The sequence below is a fragment of the Gavialis gangeticus genome, unplaced genomic scaffold (assembly GCF_001723915.1).
Source record: "Gavialis gangeticus isolate Ggan-Ray unplaced genomic scaffold, GavGan_comp1, whole genome shotgun sequence".
Classification (NCBI taxonomy): Eukaryota; Metazoa; Chordata; order Crocodylia; family Gavialidae; genus Gavialis; species Gavialis gangeticus.
In genome coordinates this window covers 104,072,218-104,080,174 of record NW_017729025.1, presented here as the reverse complement: position 1 = coordinate 104,080,174, position 7,957 = coordinate 104,072,218, and positions in this window count along the sequence as shown.

The following is a 7,957-nucleotide window of genomic DNA, read 5'->3' as shown; positions in this document are numbered from 1 at the left end:
CAGGTTAGGGGCTGACCCTCTCAGCAGCACAGAGGCAGAGAGAGATCTTGGAGTCATGATTGACTCCAGGATGAATATGAGTTGGCAATGCAACGAAGCAATAGGCAGAGCCAACTGCACCCTGTCATGCATCAACAGGGGCATCACTAACAGGTCCAGAGAGGTCTTGCTCCCCCTCTATGCAGCACGGGTCAGGCCTCAGCTGGAGTACTGTGTCCAGTTCTGGGTGCCGCACTTCAAGAAGGATGTGGAGAACCTGGAGAGGGTCCAGAGGAGGCCACTCGCATGGTTGAAGGCCTCTGTGGCCAGCCGTATGAAAAGAAGCTGAGGGACGTGAATCTCTTCAGTCTCTGCAAGAGGAGACTGAGGGGGGATCTTGTGGCTGCCTACAACCTTGTCAGGGGCCAGCAGCAGGGACTCGGGGAAAGTCTGTTCACCAGGGCCCCTCTTGGAGTCATCAGGAACAATGGCCACAAGCTGAGGGAGGACAGATTTAGGTTAGATATTAGGAAGAACTGCTTCACGGTAAGGGTGACCAGAGCCTGGAATACGCTTCTCAGAGAGGTGGTGCTCTCAGCTTCCCTGGAAATCTTCAAGAGGAGACTGGATAGGCACCTGGCTGGGGTCTTATGACCCCTGCCACCCCCAGTGCTCCTTCCTGCCCATGGCAGGGAGTCAAACTCGATGATCTGTCTAGGTCCCTTCCCACTCATTGATTCTATGATTCTATGACCTAGATGCATGACGGCTACATGTGCCTAGAAGAAGAGCAAACACAGTGTAACCCCCTACACCCCCGTTCCCCACCACCCCAAACAGGTTAGTTATAGCAGGAGTGGCATCATGTAATCACAATTACCCAGCATAGACATTTGCTCAATGCAAAAAAGGCTATTTTACCTACTGTCAAGTGCAGTGGTTCTCAAACTTTTTAGATTCAAGGTAATCCTTGCTAAACTCAAGGCATCTCTCAGAAAATGGCATCTCTTGGCTTTTGCTCATTTTTTAATCATGAAAAAATAATAGAGCAATTTTGTTTCAAGAAAACTCAGAAAAACCACAACAGGTCAAAAATACTTTTGACATTATGGATTTCTATTTGAAATATATTCTATTTCTGTATCTTGTGAATAGTGTGTAGCATTCATATAAGGTGCTAATATTCCTTTTAGGCTCTAACGTAGATTGTAATATTGCGTGGCACCCCTCTAATGTAGATTGTAATATTGTGCGGCACCCCACAGCACTATTAAAAGGATCTTGCAGTGACATCCTGGTTGAAAACAAACAAACAAAAAAAATCACTGTCTTTGTGGCAACTCAGTGTAATGTTACCTACTGCAGCACAGATAATAAGTCAAGTGACCACTCCAAAATCTGAGTGAAGCTACACCAGCATTAATGGTTTGTGTGTTCAGGCCTTCAGCCTGGTGCTAAATTAGAAGCTACAACTTTTGTATTAGAGATAGAACAGAACAAAGTAGCAGCCAGGCAGCATTTTCCTCCTTTGGTGTACTCTGCCCACTCTCAGAATATTAGAGAGCATGCCACCATGCAAAACCACCTTGAACTCTTCAATTAAATCTAAGCAGGGCTAATACTAAGGTTCTCTATTAAACAGCATAATAGCTTCCCAGAAAAGAACCAAAACACACATTAAAAAAGGGAAAACAATATGTAACGCTGCTGTATTTTTTTTGCCGTAGAAAGAAATTATTTGGATTTAAAGAAACTTAAGGAAACAAGCATAAATTTATAAATATTTGTGGGACTAGGAAAAACATATATGGATGCAATTAATCCAAGTGGTACATCTGCTATCCACTACAATGAGCAAAAGAAAAACCTCTCCGATTAAACTTCAGCTTTCATGATTTTTTAGTAAAGCATCAGGAGACCACAGGAATGGACAAATTGGACCATCCCCTTAAAAAAATAGATTAGGAGGCATTAAAGGGTTTATGGAAAGGCACTTTCTATCCATATACAATAAAAATGGATTTACTAAACAATCACTCAGTTAGGGACATAAAAGTTTGGAAACAACAACATTACAATTGCTTGTGTACCCTTTATTAAGCCCCTCTCCATGCCCAAAAGGTGTGTGCACTATGACAGTATTTAATCACATGATCATATATTCTATTTTCTAAACTAGGGGACCTCATGTATTGGGCAGAATGGAGAGTGATCATTTAACAGATATCCAGTATTTTTATTGTATCCTATGAACTCATGTGTTATATGCAGCATACATTTTAAATTCTACTCCGCAAAGGTTTTTCTATGATACTCAACACTAATATACAAGCAATTTACAGACAACTTATGCTCACAAATGCAACTATAGTGTGACATAGATCAGTCTCTTTTGCATGGGGGGACTGAGACATGCAAAGATTGATATCAAAAGTGTACACTAACTTTAGGTGTCAAGTCTGAGACAGCTATGGCATGATTTTTCAGGGGGCTGTAACTTTCCAAACCCCAGTTCCTGTTGATTTCAGATCCTGCTAGAGTGCTGTAGGTACCCAACACTATATCAAAATAGAAGCTGGTATCTCAAGCTGAATGCCCAACAACTAAGATGGTTTGATTTACGATGCTTGCTGAAGCATTGTATACAAATTTTACGACAGACACAAAGCTCTGGAACACATTCAGCTGCCTTAGCTGTAAAACTATTCTTCCGTGCCTCCATTCATCACCCCTTTCCAATTATGCAACAAATGAGGCAACAGTCCTTATTCACTAGTTCTATTTTGTTGGTGAGCACCAACTGTCCTGAATGAAGCAGGGGTGTCAGTATTGTGACCTGCACCACCCATATTCCCTTTGTAGAGTACTGTTCACTTTGGTATCTGTCACCATATACAAGCTAGAGTAGAATCCTGATAGCATAATAGTGTTGTCTAACCTTAGGAAGTGTATCCCATGGATTGCGTTTCTTTCAAATGAGACATTTATAGAGGTGAGCAACGCTCACTGAACAAAAGGCTTCTAGCTCTGTTCTGGAGTGTACTAAAAGAAGCCTAGAGGGCACATGGGGTAGATTAAGTTATACATAAACAAACCCAAATTCTCACAATTCTGTTTGGAATATATTGTACTTATGGTAAGTTATCTGTTACAGATTAATTTTTAAAGGCTTATTTTCCCTGCAGTGGAACTTGATATCGTTTTTTTCTTGCTTGGTTTCTCTGTTTTCAGAAGGAAAATCACTTTGAGTTAAGTTAAAGTTCTGGAATTTTGTGTATAGGAAATGGAATGGCAGTGAATTACGCACTACAGTGAGCATTCCTAGGTGTTTGTTCAGATTGTTCTGAAGATCCAATTCAAATCCATTTGCTAAAACGTCACATATTAAATGTCCTCTACAACTGACCACCAGTTAACCACCATATGAACCAATTCTATGGTCTGGTTCAATCCTGCTTTGTCCCCTGACTCAAAAGCATAGCTCAACCAGGTAAGTTGCAAGGCATTAAGCCCAGATCTTGAGAAGGCATTAAGGTACCCAGTTCCTACTGATTTTGAAATGGCGGGGAGGGAAGGGAGGAGGAAGCAAGGGGTAGGATGTCTAAAGATGTGCGATAGAGTCTAAAATAAGGGAGCGTTAACACACAGGCGGGGCTTAGCTTCTCATTGATATGCAGTAGGTCCTTTAGCCTCTCAACTTGGCCTTCAGCCTTGTCCTTCAGTTGTGGTTAAACACTCGCCTGGATTTGGACTCAAAACTGGAACTTTACATTTATCCAAAGATACACTCAGAATTGCTATCATTACTAGGGCTGTACAAAGCTTCAGTTGCCAATTTGATTCGGAGATTCAGCCCTATTTGTGGCCAAATCTCCCAATCGAAACAGGAGACCCTTTAATTTCCCCAAATCAATTCAGAGAGATTTGATGATATGGCCACAGACACAGGTTTATATGTTTTTTTCTACATACCTCAAGGTACCAGGCGCAGCTCATGAATGCTGAGATGGTGGGGCGGCTGGAGCATCTATGGGAGTGCGGGGGGGTCCCCCATGTGCTCGGTGGCAAACCTGGAAGTGGACCAGAAGTATTTGCAGTCCACTTCCAGGTCTGCCGCAGAGCATGCAGGGGACCTCCTCCTGGCCCCCTGGCTCAGCAACTGGTGCCTCCTGGGTTGGGGGGGCACCCAGGGTCACCCACTGCCAATCGCTGAGCCGGGGAGGTGCAGGAGGTCTGCTGCCAAGTGTGCGGGGGACCCCTCTGGACTCCCATGGGCCCCACCTGCCCTACCAACCCAGCTTTCATGAGCTGCACCTGGTACCTCGAGGTACATAGAAAAAACAAATAAAGGAGTGTTGATGGCTGAATCACTGATTCACCAAATCAGAATTGACTCTTCAGATTTAGGTTCAGCCAAATCAAAATTGGGACACTGATACAAATTAGGAAATCGAATCTCTGTCCACTAAATAGGGCCAAATCCGAATCTGAATCAAATACAGCCTGCTTTGTACAAACCTAATCATTACCAACTCCTCTTCCTCTGGTTGGTGAGGAAGTGAAGAACACTCAAATATATTTTTATCATCTCCCCCTTCCCACTCCTCAACATACACCCATTTAATTACTCAGCAGAGATGGGACCACATGTACAAAAAAAGGCTGATGCATTTCAAATGGAAAAAGTGTCACAGAAAGGAGGTAGACTCATGTGCTTAGACAGGAAACAATACACTGGATTTGTTTCATGTGTTATTAAGATAAATTATTTGGGTCAATAGAAAGGCAGAAAGGAGGGCTTGACAACTTTGCTTGCAGGAATTTATCATATCACTTTTGTCCTACTTGTCTTGTAGCCGTAGCTTTAAAACTAGGTCATTTTGCATTTGTGGTGACCAGAGGGCACAGCAGTTGCTGTACAATGGTTTGAATAATGCCTTGCAGTAATTATGAGATCCATGTCCTCCTAATTATTCTCAGTATGTGACCTGGTCCACACCTTAGTCTTGTTGTCTAACAGCAGCTGGGCTTCTTTCATTCCAGCAGAGAAGAGCATGAAAGCAAAAGTTGTTCCTCTATTTTCCTCTCATTCACAGATTCACTTCTTCTAGGAGTGGTAGCTCTCATCTTTTGGACAAAGTGTAAGTACAGAAAATGCATTGGTGAAAAGCTTTGCAGCAATAAACTAGAGATGAACCTGTCCCAACTTTTCCCTGCAATATTTGTTCTGCGGTAAATCCAGATGCAGTAGTGATGCAGCATTGGAGAAACACGGGAGGAAAGCTTGCATTGCTGGTTCTGCTTTTGATTTACCAGATCCACAGGCAAACAGAGGACATGGATTTCTGGCATATTAATATGTTACTGGGTCAGAAAATAAATTGTTTATAGTACTCTCCCAGAAAAATACACTTTTGATTAAAAATTATTTTTAAATGGTTTCGCTGGACTTGTGGTACAAAGTGAACCTTGTATTGGCTCTATCTATTGGGCTACGATAGGACTTGAGACTCAGAACCAAGAAGTGGAAAACTCATATTCCATTAACAAAATCTAGAACCACGCACTTCCTGCTCTATCCCCACTTTAACTAAATGAGCATTTTAGGGGTAGGCAGACAAGGAAAGCCAGTGTTTCCTGATATTCTAGCCTGTGTCTTTTTTAGTGGGAATGTATAGAGCATCCCACTGATGGCAAGTTAGCACAAACATATTGTAAAAGAGGATTCATAGGTATCCCTAGTATTTTCTTTATAGTGGCAAGGACTGGGGAGGACATGCTTGACTCTAGTAAGAGAAAAAGCATAGAATTCCTAAGTTATATCGAGAATGGAAAAGAACTGAAAGCTTGACTGAAAGATTTTTAAGAGCCATAGAAAAAATCAGCATTATTTAAATCTGGCTTGTTTATGCACCTTAGTGAGGCTTAAAAACTGAATCAACTATGAAGGCTATATATACTATACTGCAATGGCTTCCATAGAAATTGGCATATAACATATTCTGGTTTTGTATCACAGGTTTGCATCGCTTGACAAATAACAATAACAAACCACCTTTTACAGCAGAATAATAAGAGGGAGAGAAGACTGAGCTTTCAACCTTATCTATTTATTTCTGATTTTTAGTGCTCAGTTGCTTCAAATTAAGTTCATTAAATGCTAGATTTTTGTATGAAAGAAGTTTTTATCCAAATTCTATATTTTCTACCTACAAATTCTATGCTAATTTAATTCAAAGACCTCAGCATGTGTGCACCAGAAAACAATTTGTATTTCTCCCATCACAGCATACAGAGAATAGATGTAATATATACACGGTATTGTCTGCAGGTGAGTCTAAACTATGATGAATCCTCATATGAAAATATATGGTACATAGTTATGATGCAACTATTTATTCAGGATAATAATATTAACTGTTAGAGCAATATATAACCATTTTCCACAACACTTCAATTTGATAAAAAATAATTGTAAGTGGCCTCGATATAATATGCCATGTGGTCAATATGTCCAGTTCCCCAGACTACAGCAGACACGCACACGGGTGCTTATCTTTTTAGGCACCTTTAAATAAATGAGCAGGCATTTTTAATTCCTATCTCCTCTAGAGTAGTGATAGCATTTCAAATGACTTGATAGCTAATCCATCTCCTTGGATAAGCAAGACACATTTATTAAGTAATTACTGCTCTTCTGGTATGACCTGGTCCTGTCTGGTCGTCCATAGATCTTTCTCTTACCTCACAAAACAAGTCTCAGTGTAACTGCTTTATAGTCTATATCCCTTCTCCCTGATGTTTAAGAATTTCTTTGCACAATGGAGCCTTACTGGTGATATTTGTGCCACTGACATAAAACTGATAGGGTCAGTGGGGATGTGGCCTTCTTGAACTGATATTTTGCTTTTTCATAGTGCATTTCAAACTAAAGCATTTTATTAATATGATTAAGCCTCATCATCATCATCATCCCTATGTTACAAGTGAAGAAACTGAAGTACACTATCATCAGTTGTTTCCCTCAGATTCCAGGGTAGTTTGTGGCTGAACCGGGAACAGAAAGCAGATGTCCCAATTCTTGTCTTGTACTCCATAATGTCACACATCTTCCTCTAAAATTAAGGAGGCCCTGCCATTTTGTTTCCCAGAAGAACCTATCTGAACATATCGTAAATCTGTTTACTTGCATTGCAACTTAGTCCCCTGGTAGTGGCAGATTAAGATTTCTTGGGGTCCTGGCCAAACAGAAAATTGGAGCCCCTCCCCCTACACACACCCCATTATAAACATGAATGTATCATGAATGTGTCATGCCACTCCTCCCCCATAGCTGGGTCCCAGGTCCCCGCACCTGGACTTCAGCGGGAAGAGGGGCCCCTTCCCCTCCTGCTGCGAAGGGCAGGATAGGCCTCCATGCCCTGTGGGGGAGGCTGAATGGACCTGGCCAGGCTGGGGGTGTGGTGGCACATGAATGCCTCTCCTCCCTGCTCCCCACCTCACACCCCTCCCCCCACAACGGCCAGAGCTTAGCCAAGCAGGGAAAGGGCAGATGCAGGCTGTCCACTGCAGGCTCAGGGCTCTTCACCCTGCTGCCCTTGCCCCGGAAGTGCCGCGCCGGCTGAGTACCCCTTCCCACCTGGCAGCGGGGGCACAACTCACTGCCTCCACTGCTGCTGTGTGGCCAGGGGGTTCATGGCCAGCAGGGGACTCCCAAGGGGAAGACAGTGGAGTGGAGAGCCCCAAGCTTGCGGCAAGCAGCCCGCACCTGCCCCATGCACAAATCTGGGGAGGCACCCCAGAGGATGCATGCAGCACCAGGGAGCTGCCCCTTCTCCCCTCCACCCCCTGGACAAGCTGTCTGTGGCTCTGTCCCGCTTCCCACCCCAGCCCCAGATCCCATGCACCGCCCTGGCTAAGCAGCACCCCCAGCCCCACCCCTTGCCTTGCTCCCTCCCTCCCTCCCGGGGGGGGGGGG